At 41.7% G+C, this 15,366-nt stretch overlaps 1 protein-coding gene across 2 annotated transcripts in view; it reads left to right on the top strand.

Annotated features, from left to right (window-relative positions):
* Window positions 1-15,366, top strand: part of OSBPL10 (oxysterol binding protein like 10) — a 173,805-nt gene that overhangs the window by 33,359 nt on the left and 125,080 nt on the right. The gene's annotated exons all lie outside the window — the stretch shown is intronic.

The following is a 15,366-nucleotide window of genomic DNA, read 5'->3' as shown; positions in this document are numbered from 1 at the left end:
TTATGCCGTTTCAGGACAGGAGAAAGCGAGTCACAAAGTTCAAAGAAAGTGCTCTTACGCATGCGAAAGTTCCGCAGCCACTGCGAATCGTCCCACACCTGCAGGACTATGCGGTCCCACCAGTCAGTGCTTGTTTCCCGTGCCCAAAAGCGGCGCGGAACGGGTAGAACCTCCCCCAAAACCGTCAGGAGCTCCAAAGTGCAGGGGCCCGGGGTGTCGGAAATCTCATTCTCCAAGTCCTCATCACTGTCGTCCCCGCAGTCAAGCATTCTCTCTTGCATTTCTGACTCATGGTTCAGCATGGATAGCATGAGAATGCGTGAACTATTAACAGCATTCGCGATCAAGGATAAGAGCACTCCTGGATCCATGCTTGCTGCAAAATGGCGTTTTCTCACTGCAGCCAGTAAAAACAGCGCGAAGTGACTGTGTTCCGCTGACAGGAAGGGAGGGGGTGAGGCTGTACCCAGAACCACTCACGACGGGGATTTTGGCCCCATCATGCACTGGGGTAGTAACCCATAATTCCAAAGGCCAGGGACCCGTGCAGGAACTGTGGGATAGGTACCCAGAGTGCAACGCTCAGGGAAAAGATGGACGCCAGGGAACATGGACGCTCAACATCGATGTAAGTAGCCCTAGTGTGGACGCGCAAAATCGATTTTATAAAACATCGATTTTACCCTGTAGTGTGGACGTGTGTAATGCAAGCCGAACTAACACTTAACTTTGGGGACATTTAAAATGGGACTGTGGACAGGGTGAGTTGATTAAAATAATAATTTTAAATCAGCAAGCAGGAAAGCTTAACTTAAATAATTGATTTTAATCTTTTGCATTTGTACTTTAGTTCTTTTCCAAAGAGAGGTTATCAACCAAGGAGAATAAACTATTAAAAAGGTGCTGATTTGCAGCTAAATATAACTTTGGTGCTTCTTTTTGCTAACCAGGAGGATATATTATATCCATAGAAATATACTTTGTAAGTTAGGCTACATACTTATTTATTTTTCATATTCTTAATTTTTATATTTATTGTGGTAGAAAATGATGAATTTCTTATTAGATTAATTTTTTACTTGTGATTACTGTTGAGCTCTATTTAGAAAAATTCAAATTCAATTAAAATGCACAAAACAGCGTTTAAAATATTTTTAGTTCAGTAAAACTACTTTAAATGTGCTGGATACATAAGAAAAAATAGTTTATCAAAACATGTTTTGCATTTAAAACTGTTTGTTTAAACAAAGGAAGTATTATTATGTGTAGTTGAGTAATTGAACTGATTGCTTCTGTCCTTTTAAGACTTTAGTACTAGTAGATCTTATACTCTCTCACCTAGTTTTATGCATAGATTGAAAGAGGGAAACAACTTTTTTTTTTAAACACTCTCATTGGTTTCATAACTTTGAATAAACTAGTCATTCCACTGAACTAGTGGAATAAACTGAAATGAGAAAATATTCTTTGCATCTGCAGAAGAGCTATTGGTGTGTAGAAGGTGACTAATCACCAGTACTGCTGCCTAGTGGTCGCAGGGTCATGGCAGGTCATCTCCCCTTTGCAAATATAGTCCTGTCCTTCAGTGCCCTTCCATGGGGTTTCTAGTCTTTCTCTTTAACACAGGGATATTGGAGTTTGGGCCCTTGAACTGTCCAGATGTTCTCCAGCTGGGTGGTCCGCTGAGATGAAGGCTGGTGCTGTTGTCACATCATCTTGGAGTGAGGAGAGGAGTCTGGGACCATCCTCTCCACTGGCCTCTGGTTCAGGGACCAATGGTGGGCAGCTATGTTCTGCACCTTAGAATGATAAGCAGCTTCCCACCAGACCACCTCATACCCAAGTCTCCTTTTTCCCATAGGGTAAATCAGAGACCCTCAAACTGGCTGACCTGCACAATCAGTCACCTGCCTCTCCTTTATAGGTTTGCTCAGGTCTGCCTTGTCAGGTCTCAGGCAAGGTGCTCCTGAGTAGCAGTCTGGTCCCTTCCACTGCCGCTGAGCTGCTCTGCTTCCCCTTTTAAGTCTCCCTTCTAGTTTGTGCAGGCTTTGCAGGTGTGGTTGTGGGTGGCCACCTGGGCCCAGAGCTGGTCCTTAACCCCTTCTTTTACAGTGTAGGATTTTTACACCCCATCATATGGTGTGAAAATCTGATAGATCAACAAATTCTGGTTCCAGGTGACTTCCACCTGTTTGGTGGTTTGACTTTTTAAAAAACTTAGCAACACATATGTGTTGCTAAATATTATTTATTTAAATTATTTTAATAGATTATAGTAAGTTTAAGTATTTAACATATATGTTATAATTTAAAATTTAAATTGATTTAGTTTACATAAAAATAATTGGAGTTCATTTTTTTTAAATCTTCTTCTCATTTTATCCACCCTGCAGTGAGAGCACATGAATGGGTGGAATGCCCAGTGGTGCAGAAGACATGCTGTGTGGTTTCTGAGATCCCATTATTAAAAACATCTTTACTCAGTTCAGTCTCAGATGTAAAAGGACGCTCTCAGGTCAAATTTATTCCCACATCTGTTTATAAAACAAGCTTTATAGAACTTAACAATAGAAATGCTTCTGCAATTTTTTTTGTTTAATAGACAGTTAATTTAATCACACTTCTGTCTGAAAACTGTTTATTTTGTCTGATAAGCTGATGTATGCTGAGTTTCCCGTGTTTATGTAGTTCTTCCCCACACTGTTGCTGAAAGCGTGTAGTAAGGATGGAGTTAAAATATTTTGCCACTAGGTCCGTAGCATGGTTAGTCTGATGTTTTCACAGAGTGCTTGCTGCTGATGAGAGGTGAAAGAAACCAGGCTTATTATAACTATTTTATTGCTAGAAATGTTCCTCTAATTCTTAAATATCTTGCCCTCTTATTTTTATTTCATAGGTGTTGGTGTCAAAATATCTTGTTGTACTGCAGTTTTTAGACATCATATGTGGAATAAAGCTTCATTAAAAGAACATTAAGGTTGCAAAGTCAAGCACCCAAAAGATAGGAAATACCACAATGAAGGTTACCTGTGCACATTTAATTTGGCCCCCTAGTGATAGTCACTTCACGATCATATACTATTTTTTTCCACAGTCTTCCAGTTCTCGGGATGGACTCTGCCCATTGAATGGACAGCTATTCAGTGTTTCTTTTTACACTGTCGATGTTTGGTCTCATGCCATGTTTATTGTACACCAAGGCAGGATTTGGATGACTGCAGAATTATTTGTTTCTTCATTGGCTTCTTTGTGGTGCATTGCTGTAATACCTTCATAGCATCCCCTGTGGTAGGAGGTGATAAACCCCTGCTTTATAGATGGGGAACTGAGATGCAGAAAAATTAAGACCAAAAGTATCTCATATCCAATAACTGTAGGTGCCCAAGTTGAGACACTGAGAATCTGATTTTTTTTCAAAGTATGTAGCATTATGTAGCACTTTATATGTTTGTTGACTTGCAGCTTTGAGTGCTCAGCACTTCTCTAAATCAAACCCCAGAGTCTCTAGTCAGGAAATCAGAAAATGAGGAACATGCAGTTAGTGACCACCTGTGAAAAGTTTGGTTTGTGTGAGTTGATTTAAGGAACTCTGTGGCAGAAGCAGGGGTAGAGTTGAGTTCTCTAGGTCACTACTTGATTGCCTTAACCACAAGACTATCCTTTCTCATTCTGAAATCCCCTGCCTCATTCACTATGCATCTTCCTTCTGCTGCAACAAATGAAACAGGAACTCTACTGACAACAGTAATTTACTACACAGTCTAATTCTTCCCCAAGCAGCTATATCCTGTGCACTGATGGAGACTGGGGACATGGGGAAAAATAATATGAGAATAAGTAATTAAAGGGTTATCAAAATGCATACACACAAGGAGGCTGAATTAAGGTTGATCAGAATAGATGAAAACTCATAACAGGCAGCAAGGGGTGTACTTTTTATGTAACAGGCAAACTTTTGAGCTGCATTTAAGAACCATGGGTGTAGTGACTGGTGCTTGCAACTTCAGGCTGAAAATGCTGTTTGAAAACATTCTCTGTAATGCAAACAGTTGGAAGAAGAAATAGATAATGAACTCACCTGGCCACTTACTCTGCAAAATTCCTCTTGTTCCAGTAGTTTGACTTGATTAGTTGTATACCACAATGTACTTTAGAAAAAGTGCAGTGGCTAGCTAAGTATGGGGTCTACCTGAAATGTAGCATAGGGCATTACTGCTTGCCAGGGACAATAAATGAGAAATCAAGACTGCAAGACAATTTATTTCTGTTATGTCTCAGGTCAGATGTGTTGGTCAGTCATGGAAGCCAAATTTTTAAAGTGTTGATCAGCAGTTTGTCCTTGACAAAAGGAAATAACTAGACACATACAGCCATGGTCCTTTCATTCACACCTGTCACTGACAGTTCAGGTGATGAGAACTGGCATTATTCTCCCAATTTCTCTCTTTATGCTTTCCCAACTTGGCCAGTTATGTTTACACAATAATCCATTAAGATGTTGTGAAAAGTTTTTAATCAGACAAGACCACAATTATTTAAATAGGTGGTTTTTAGTAGAGTTACTTAACAGCCTTTACAGCTGTTGCAGTAGAGGTGACGTTTGTATGGGAACTTATGTATGTGTAATTGTAAGTAGTTCTGTTTTAAAGATGAATAATTTAGAGAGAGAAATGCCATACTTGGACATCTATAAACATCATTTATCTTATTGACTGAAGAGGCTTTAAAAATATATTTAGGGATGCAGGAGCTGCTTCCTTTTAATTGATTTTTCTTTAATGGGGTGGTTTTGGAATGAAGCTATTGAAAGTTGAATGCCCTAGAACACTTATCAGCCAGTGATTCCGCTTGTCCACCAAATGGACATGCAGGGAAGTGCGTGAGAGGGATAATACTTTAAGCCAGTGTACTTCACTGAGCAGAAAAGATACTTGTTTGGTCCTAGTGGAAGTATTCTTGAAGATCTCAAATACTCTCCCCCTTGATATGCTAGACTAAATGTAATTTTCAGAAAGACTTAAGTAGAAGGCTGGACCTGTTATTTCTCAGATAATACACAGCAGGGGAGAAAGGGAAAAAAAAAACAATCTAGTCAGGGATCCCTTATATATAACAGAGAAACCAAAAATGTGTGGGTGTGAGACCTCAGTATTGATGCAAAAATTAAGTTGTTAAACACTTGTTTGCACCTTTAGTCAATATTAAAATATAGCTATAAGAGTTTTATAGCCAGGGTGCTTGGAAATAAGCATGCTTAGTTAATTATGTTACAAAATGTTGAAGCTGATCAAAGAAATTACAGAAGGTTTCTGCTTCTATCTATAAATCTAAAAGTAAAGTGAGCCTATGCCAGTCCGCCATCCCTTTTCTTTAAAACAAACAAACACAAGCAAAACCAACAACACACCCACCCACCCACACAAAATCACAGAAATATCCTGATTGAAATTAATTTCTTTTATAAACACACTAAAGTCATCTTTCTTGAAACTTGGAGAACATTTGTGATGAGAAATGTTTTATAGAAAATACTGGTTCCTCTCAACTCATGTTTCAAATTAAAGGTGAAAACCTTTGTTTTTCAAATGCCTAAGATGGCATACGCTTCGTTTAATACGTGTACTGTATTTGCAAATGTCTAAATGCAAGCCTTCCTATAATAACTGCCTAATAGAGATGTATAAATAGTAACATGTTTTAGGTACAAATATAGCAAGATCATTTAATGCTAAACTAACTACAAATGTTAGAAGCCATTTAAGTATAGAATATTTGTATTACTGAGGACTTCAGTATTTAATTTGTGCCTGGGCTTGCCAGGGCTGAACCCCAGCACCTCTAAGTTTGGCAGTTCATAGCTCTGGCACCCCTGAGCTAACAGTGCAGTGAATATAAACCCTATTCAGTTGCAAGCTAATCCCTGGATACTTTTTTTAAGAGAGGCTTTCTTGAAAAGCTTTTTCTCTATCCCAGGGCTTCTCTTACCTAGTAAGAGGTTTTGTCCCAGAAATTGAAACTAAGAAAGGTCTCTTCCTTGGGTGTAGCTAGTAAGAAATTTGTGGCCTTTAAGCTAGCGGTTGTGGGACTTGAGTTAGGCCAATTAAATCTCCCAGGAAGTTTTCTGTGTTGGGAGATCTTGCCTTTTACTTGAGAACATGGAATATGTGAGCCTGAAGAAAAGGAATGTATGTACAGTGCAACAGTTTTTTAAGGCTTTTGAAGGCATATTCTATTTCAGTAGTGATGCCTCTGTGGTGTGGTGTGTTTTGGTGTGTATGTAGTGGTTTTTATTTTTAAGCACATGAATAAACATTTGTGTGTGGAATAGTCCAGGTGCTTTGCACAAAAAGAAAAACATGACCCCTGTCCTGAGATGCTTGCAATCTAAGAAGGGGGCTATAGTGGAGTTTATCCAAAGTTACAATGATGAAGACGGATACTAATCTCCATTCAAAGTGTCTAGAATTTGACTTCTTAGAGATGAGGAATAGGAGCGTGTGTGTGTGTGTTTATTTTTTTTAAAGCTGTCACCTAAACTGTGTATTTTGGAGAAATTTTGGAGAAGTGAGATTGGAGTGTGAGTCCTTGGTTCATCAGGTGGTTTGTTGTGAGGCAATTTTAAATGTGAAGTCTGTATACCAAGCCCATCAAATCTTATGGATGTTGTTGTGGAAAGTGACACTTTCATTATGCTTTTGTGAAAGACTGACTATCTTGGTAATGTCTTCAATTCATACTGTATTATTTTTGCTACAGCAAAGAATAGATTTGATCAGTTGCAGGCTTCCTTGCCACTTGAATTTGACAGCAAGATGTTCTGCTGTCATTAAATGCTGCTTGCATACGGCCAGCAGCTGGTCTGAAAATTGCTTTTGTGAGTGAAGGTATAACTAATTGTGAGTGAAGATGTATCTACCCTCATTGATTTAGTGGATTTGTCATGTTAAATATCATACTTTTTAAAAGTAAATTTCCTTATCTGTTAATGAATAACACCACAGATTTATTAAAAGAACTGAAAAAAATCTAAATTTCACAATGCCCTTTAAGTGAACTACGAGAAGCAAATAATTTGGCAATGAAAATAGACTAGACTGTCCTTTTCACTTGTTTATAATCCACTTCTAGTCTACTGTACTTTCAGGTTTACTTGTTCTAGCTAGAGTTGTCAACTTTCTACTTGCAAAAACCCGAACACCCTTGCTCTGCCCCACCCCTCCTCCAGAGCTCTGCCCCTGCTCTCCCCCTTCTCCAAGGCTCCCCCCCCCCGGTCACTCTCTCTCCCCACCCTCACTCACTTGCTCATTTTCACGGGGCTGGGGCAGGGGATTGGGGTGCGAGTGGGGGCATGGGCTCCGGGTAGAGCCAGAAATGAGGAGTTTAGGGTGCAAGAGGGGGCTTCAGGCTGGGGCAGGGGGTTGGGGTGAGGGGTTGGGATGAGGGCTCTGACTGGGGATATGGGCTCTGGACTGGGGCTGGGGAAGAGAGGTTTGGGGTGCAGGAGTGGGCTCTGGGTTGGGACTGAGGGGTTTGGAGGGTGGGAAAGGGATCAAGGCTGGTCAGGGGTGCAGGCTCTGTGTGGCACTTACCTCAGGCAGCTCCCGGAAGCAGCTGCATGTCCCCCCTCCAGCTCCTATATGGAGGCGCAGTCAAGCAGCTCTGCGCGTCACCTTGTCCGTAGGTGCTGCCCCCACAGCTCCCATTGACCATGATTTCCTGCTAATGGGAGCTCGAGAGCCAGTGCTTGGGGCGGGGGCAGTGTGCGGAGCCAGAGGGGGGACATGCTGTGGCTTTTGGAAGCCATGTGGAGCCAAGGCAGACAGGGAGCCTGCCTGAGCCCCCTTGCATGGCTGACCAGACTTTTAGCAGGCCAGTCAGAGGTGCTGACTTGAGCTGCCAGGGTCCCTTTTCACCTGGACGTTTTGGCTGAAAACTGGACACCTGGCAACCTAGTCTAGCACAAAATCAGTTTAAAAACAATTGTTTCCACTGGAATTTTAAGGAATTTTCCATGGAAGTGTTTTTGTTAAGTGAAGTGAGGCCTTACACTCAACTGTATGTCATTTGTCTGTCTATAACATAATAAGTTCTGAAGACTGCATTTAATCAATTCAGAAGTGTCAGGGAATGTTCTGGGTATCCGTGGGCAGGACTGTATTGATATTGATTAAAACAGGAAAAACCTGATTTCCACTAACGTAGTGGTTATGATTATATAGGTTCTGGGTTCAGGGGTGAGCCAGTGATGTCACAGAGGCCTGTGGACAGAGAGCAGAGTCATGCTGGATACAAGGATGAGGCAGTGATCTCAGGGCTGGGGCTTAAGATTAGAGGGCTAGAGAGCTTCCTCTGTTTGCAACACCAGTTGGGCCTGATTTCAATGGAAACGAAGCCACTCGCACCGCTGTTTCTGGTCAGTTTCCCTCTTAGGCAGCTGCCTTACCCTCTTCTCTCATTTGAGTCTCTCAATTCTGAGTGTGGGATGACTGGCTTGAGTGGGGGGCGAAGGGGCTGGTTGAATGTACAGCTTATATAAACAATGAAGTGTGTGACTCTAGATATTGTTCCTAAGTTATGTAAAACCTGTATTTTCAAAGTTTAAATTGGGGTCTTATAACAAAAAAGGGCAATGGAGAGGGTCCTCCAAGGTGTCTAGAGTGGCTGTATGGGACACAACCAGTCAGGGCCCAGCACATGGGTGGCGAGTATCAAAGGCAGGGGAAGGTTCAACTTACTCAAGTTGCCTGTGTGGCCCCGCCCACACTCCACCACCAGACTCCCTCATTGTCCCAACGTGCTCTGCTGTGGCTTTTGGCTGGGGCCTGGGCCAGTGGCACTGGAACCGGGGGGACAAAGGGCCATAGCCCCCTCAATTTTTGAAAGTGGATGGGCCTGGCCTGTACACTTTTTTCATTGGGACAGACCCCACCCACTTCCCCTCCTCTTCCCTCTGAGGTCCCACCACCTCAACCCCTGGCCAGGCCAGTGTGGAGCCCAGCCAGGAAGCTCAGCAGCTTTGGGGAGCTGCGATGGACCCTTCACCTGCCTGGGGTATATGGGGGCTGAGAGCAGCTCCCGGCTTGTGTTCCCATTCCCTGGCCACCCAGAGCAGAAGGAAGGTCTGTGCCTCCATGCTGGCTCCCCACAGCTGCCTGCCTGACTCTTCTTTGCTTTTCCCCAGACAACAGAATGAAATATGGCCATATTTCATATTGTATGGTGTTTATTTGCTTTGAATACTGTTAAGATAAATGTATGCAAGAGATAGAAGTCAAGTGTATTAGAGTGAGTGGAGAGGATCAGTTGTTAAATAAGTACATTTCAGAAATTTTTCTAAGGTAAAGCAGAGGAGTTTGGAATATGGTAGGTAAATTAATAAGTTAATTGTCATGATTCAGTGATATTGATGAGATCATGAATTACTTTTATAAAAAGTCAAAACTTCTGATTAATTTACTTTTTTACTAGAAATGTCAGAAAACAAGCAGCAATATTTTTTTTTTCATTAAGGAGGGCAGTGTGTTTAATGTTGTTTATAGCATCAGTAATGTGTCTGTTTTGGACCTGGCTGATATACTCAAACACTTGTTAAACAGTTATGGATGGTGACAGATTAAATGTTTGAACAGCAACATATCCTATCATATCTAACAGTAGTAATGTACACTGGCTTTACCTGTTATGCATTATGTAATGTAGTTTTAGATGACTGATCATTTTGATCATGAAAACAGATTGAATTAATTCATATAGGACCAAGATACTTCAAATATAAACAATTATTGGGATATTTGTTATATAACTTTACTTTTCTGCATAGAGTGGTGCTTAATCAGCTTTACCAGTGCCAAAGCAATAACATTTTAACTTGCTTTTAGGCAGACTCTCTTTAATGAACGTTCATAACACAATCCATTCTATATGACCGTGTTGTCAACTGGGAGACATCAGTTAATGGTGCTATTGTTAAGTTAATGTGTCCTGTATAACACTAACTGTGTGTGTGTGTTTCTGTTGTAAGTGTTTAGTATTATGTAATTTTCCCTAGTATTCCCACCAGGACAGTTTCTGAAAGCTATAGTCAATTTTTCATAAGTATTGATCTTTAAAACTAAATATAGAAATCTAGAGTCATGTATCGTTGTTGGATAAATGTATATTGTGTGAAAGGAATGACAATAAAATGTAAAGGGAGAAAAAGATCTTAAGATTAAATAGATGTAAACAAGTTGGCACCAGAATTCTCTTTGTATAGTTTGTAATATTCTGAATAAATGACTTCCGGAACTCAAAGGGGCTATTTCCCCTGTACATTTTTCTTTTCTTTTATAACGATTTCCAAAAAGTATGTGATAGATGTCCTTTCCCTCTCTTCTTCTCCACTGTTTTGTATATTCATTTTGTTTCTACTTGTGGAAGGTAGAAATCTAGTCCTTCCCAAGTTCCTCCTGCACTTTGCTGATGCTTGAAGTGGGTCGTCTTAAGGCAAAACCTCCTGTTTGTAACTGGCAAGACATTGGTTTTGGAAGAATGGATTCCTTCCATCTTCCTTTCATCTGTGTCTTCTCTTGCCATATTCTCTTAGTGGTAGTGTTCTTCTCCCTTTATCTTTGTTTAATTCCTCTCTCCATCTCCGTTATTCATGGCTCCTCCTTCAAAACCTTTTAGGGCACCTTCTAATCTCTCTCTTCTCCTCCTGTTTATGCTGTGGGAGCGTTGCGTTCAATTTCATGTAGCTCCCACACCTGCAATACCTCCGATATATGTGTTTGTCAGTGGTTCTCAAAGTTTAGTACTGGTGACACCTTTTACATAGCAAGCCTCTGAGTGCGACCCCTGCACCCCCCACCTTATAAAGTAAAAACACTTTTAAAAATATATTTAACACCATTATAAATGCTGGAGGCAAAGCAGGGTTTCGGATGGAGGCTGACAGCTCGTGACCCCCCATGTAATAACCTCGTGACCCCCTGAGGGCTCCCGACCCCCAGTTTGAGAATCCCTGGTTTAAGTTAGAGGGTAGTAGAGCACCAGTTGATGTTACCATAGGAGTTAACAGTGTGTGGGACCTTTATAAGCAGTATTTCTATGCCACAGTCAGGGTCAGAGTGCGAGACTAGACCCTTTTTGTCCCTTGGCCTATTCCTGGGTCAGAGAACAACAGTACTGCCTAAATTGTATTGGCATGGTAAACCTGGCTGTCCAATGTAAGTTGTGGTTGTTGTTATGTTTCTATAGAGAGTTGCATTCTTTTCTCTTGATCTACATAGTAGAAATGAAGAAGTTAGAACACTGAAAAATAATGAAGATTGGCATAGACCAACAGCAGCAACTTTTTATTTACTTGTTAAAAAATGTTACTATTTAATTGTATAGTACCAAAAGTGTGTTAGATACTTTACAGGTAACTAAGACAAGGTCCCAGCTCTTAAAAGGTAGGCCAGATCTACACTTTTGTGACAAATTTCACGCCTTTTGTGACGTAGTTAGATTGACTTAACCCCCCATAGACGTATCTAGGTCAATAGAATTCTTCTGTTGACCTAGCTACCATCTCTCAGAGGTGGGTTTCCTACAATGATTGAAAAATCATCTCCGTCGCTGTAGTGTCTGCACTACAGGGCTACAGTGGTATTGCTGCCTCTGTAGCGCTTGTAGGGTGGACATCACCCTAATACCAAAGTAGACACCAGACAAATGCAAACTTCTAATTGTTGTTACCTGAAGTTGTATTTGCACAGGGTATGTGTTGTCTAACATACTTTTTATCCTGGTTTACAGGAACACTTTCAAAAATTACATGTTGATTAGAAAGAAATGGAAAAGGTGTTTGTTGAATTATGGATCTTTCCTGAATTAGGTATAATGGTAATTTGTGTGGGAAAGGGGAGACAATAATAACCTTTCTCAAAGGTGGTGTAAGGGTATGTCTACATCTACAATTTTGCAGCGCTGGTTGTTACAGCTGTATTAGTACAGCTGTATAGGGCCAGTGCTGCAGAGTGGCCACACTTACAGCAACCAGCGCTGCAAGTGATGTTAGATGTGGCCACACTGCAGCGCTGTTGGGCGGCTTCAAGGGGGGTTTGGGGAACGCGAGAGCAAACCGCGGGGAAGCAGGTCTCCTTCCCCGGTTTGCTCCAGTGTTCCCCGAACCCCCGTGCAAGCAGGTCTCCTTCCCCGCGGTTTGCTCTCGCGTTCCCCGAACCCCCGTGCAAGCAGGTCTCCTTCCCCGCGGTTTGCTCTCGCGTTCCCCGAACCCCCGAGCAAGCAGGTCTCCTTCCCCGCGGTGTGCTCTCGCGTTCCCCGAACCCCCGTGCAAGCAGGACTCCTTCCCCGCGGTTTGCTCTCGCGTTCCCCGAACCCCCCTGAAAACCGCAGGGAAGGAGACCTGCTTGCTCGGGGGTTCGGGGAACGCGAGAGCACACCGCGGGGAAGGAGACCTGCTTGCTTGGGGGTTCGGGGAACGCGAGAGCACACCGCGGGGAAGGAGACCTGCTTGCTCGGGGGTTCGGGGAACGCGAGAGCACACCGCGGGGAAGGAGACCTGCTTCCCCACGGTTTGCTCTCGCGTTCCCCGAACCCCCCTGCAAACCGCGGGGAAGGAGACCCGCTTGGGGGGGGATTCGGAGAACACCGGAGCAAACCGCGGGGAAGGAGACCTGCTTGATTACCAGAGAGGCTTCCTCAGGTATGCTGGGATACCTGCTTATTCCACGGACGTCAAGAAAAACGCTGGTAAGTGTCTACACTTGATTACCAGCGCTGGATCCTCTATACCCGAGACAAAACGGGAGTACGGCCAGTGCTGCAAACAGGGAGTTGCAGCGCTGGTGATGCCCTGCAGATGTGTACACCTCCTAAGTTGCAGCGCTGTAACCCCCTCACCAGCGCTGCAACTTTGTGATGTAGACAAGCCCTAAGATGCGAAATGTACTATACGCTGACCAAAAGGATGACCTGTCTAAAACGGTGGTAAATGTGTTTGCAGCTGAACATTGAAGGGACGGAAACAATGTAAATAAGATCTCAAGCCCAGGACAGGAAAGGCTTTCATGAGAACAATTTATTTAATTAGATAAGTAAGTAATGTCATGAAGACAAACTGAAAGAGACTGTCAGTTGGACTGCTGGACAGATGCACTCAGGTCAAGATGATTTAGAAACCTCTTTGTACCCTGCTTATTTAACAGGTAAATTCCTAAAATTGCTATACTGGACAAAGATTAGAGAAAATACTTTCTTTAACTTTTCAGTGTTATTTAGATTGTGGATTTTACAATGTATTTTTATTACCCTTTTTGTGTCGTTTCGTATATAGTTGGTGAGTCAGCTCTCATTTCTGTAAAATTTTCACACATCAATAAGGAAGAGGGAAAAATGTTTTAAAAGTAGGAAAACAGGATGCAAAATCACAGAGATTGACAGGGAGACTTATGGACTAGTATAATAAATGCAAGTAATTTTATCTTTCCTTTTGAAATTGACTAAATTTCAGTCTGATGGTCTCCCTGTATCTCAAGATGCCATACTGCAAACTTTACCCTATGAAAGCTCTTGTCCAAACAGGATATGAGTTATACTGATTTTTTTTGCTGTGTTGTGTTTTTTTTCTTACTGAAAGATAAGAATTATTCATTTATTTAAAATAACTTGAAATTTCTGGCTGTTGCTTTGGGATAAGTGTTGAGCCAATTTGAGGGAAGAGATACACACAACTCTTTACTTGACTAAATGGGGTGGAAGTTATACAGTATGGAAAGTTGCATGTTCCAAACCCATGTATGACCTTTTTCTGTAGAGATGCAATACAAAAATGTCAAGGTTGTGGTTGGGCTTTCCAAAGGAGCCCATGTGAGTTAAAATTTCCAGCTCTTACTGAATTTCAGTGAAAGTTTGGCACTTAATTTGCATGGACTCCTTTGGAAAGTCCAGCCTAAATATTAATATTTTACTATAAATAGGTGAGCTGGTAATATTAAGTTTTGTAAAACTGTACTTGGCTTGTGAAAATGATAGACTGCTTGGTCACTACCTTACAAGCACAAATGGATTAAAATGTTAGACAAAGCCTTTGCTAATAGTATTCTGTTCCCCCCCGCCCTTCTTTTCCTGGTCCACTGAATTGATAATTTCAGTAGGCTATTAAATAGTGTTCTTTGCTAGATTTAACATATATATCAGTTATTTTATTTTAATATTATAGCCGTTGAGGGCCCTAGTCAGAGATGAGAATCCCATTGTGCATAGATATCAATCATACAAACAAGTAACACACAGACAATATTTGCCCCTGAGAGCTCAGAACTGTAAGTTCATGACCAGGTGTGACAGAGAGATGAAACAGCCAAATACTGGTGGTTGTGTGGGGATTCAGCTCATCACCTCCCTAGTCATTATCACAGTAAGTGGAGGGATTTGAAGGGAGGTGAAAGTAGTGGTTCTACCAATTTTGTGATGGGCAGTTTTTCCCATAGCAAAAAGCATAGAGGCAGGTGTCAGAGGAAGTGGATGATTGAGGTTGGGGTTTTTATTGCACCATTAACCTCACTTTTTCTCTGTTAAAGTAAAAAATTTTTGGAAGAGTAGGTTTAAAGTATGAAGATCCTTAAAGGTGAGGACAAGATCCTTTTGTTTGATGCAAGGGAGAGTGTGGAGGCATGCAAAGTGGGGAACAAAGCTGTTAGAACGAGTCAGGAAGATTGTCCTACCAGCCGCTTTGAGTGGACTTGAGCAGTCTGAGACTGCAGGAATTATGCCAGAGAGGTGAAGTTTATTAGTTGAAATGTGAGATAAAGACTTGGACAAGAACTTTGAAAGCCTAGACAGACCGGGCAGTACTGGAAATACTGTGTAGGCAGCAATGGCAAGATTTAGAGGCAGTCTGGATGTGTGGGCCAGAGATAGGGCTGAGTCAAAGATGACACCCAGTTTTTGTTTTGAAGGCAAGTTGCAGTTTTACAGACAAGAACTGTAAATCACTAATAGCACTTTGCAGCTGACATGTGAATCTGTGTATAGCAATATGAAACTTTGTTCTCTGTTCCCATATTAAATATTTGATCCAGAAAGACAACAACAAATAATGCCCTGCCAAATGCTTAATTTAGTGTCATTACCCCCACATGTTTTTATTAGGTGCTATAAGAGGCCACCTGCATCTGCGTAAGATCTTCTGTCTTATCTGCTGTGTTTAGTAGACCATTTTCCCTGAAATAGGACAGAATTTTCAACTACTTTGGTAAAGGGTATACATTATTGAAGACCTGGTTCAGTGTACATGATTTAAAGATGGATTTATATGCATCAAGTTTAGTAGAAATGCTTTGTGTTTCCAGCTCTGAGTGTTGGGCTAGAATAACTCAG

This window comes from Gopherus evgoodei, chromosome 2 (genome assembly GCF_007399415.2).
Source record: "Gopherus evgoodei ecotype Sinaloan lineage chromosome 2, rGopEvg1_v1.p, whole genome shotgun sequence".
In the NCBI taxonomy this organism is placed as follows: Eukaryota; Metazoa; Chordata; order Testudines; family Testudinidae; genus Gopherus; species Gopherus evgoodei.
The sequence above is the reverse complement of the archived record's forward strand: the minus strand, read 5'-3'. Positions and strand labels throughout refer to the sequence as shown.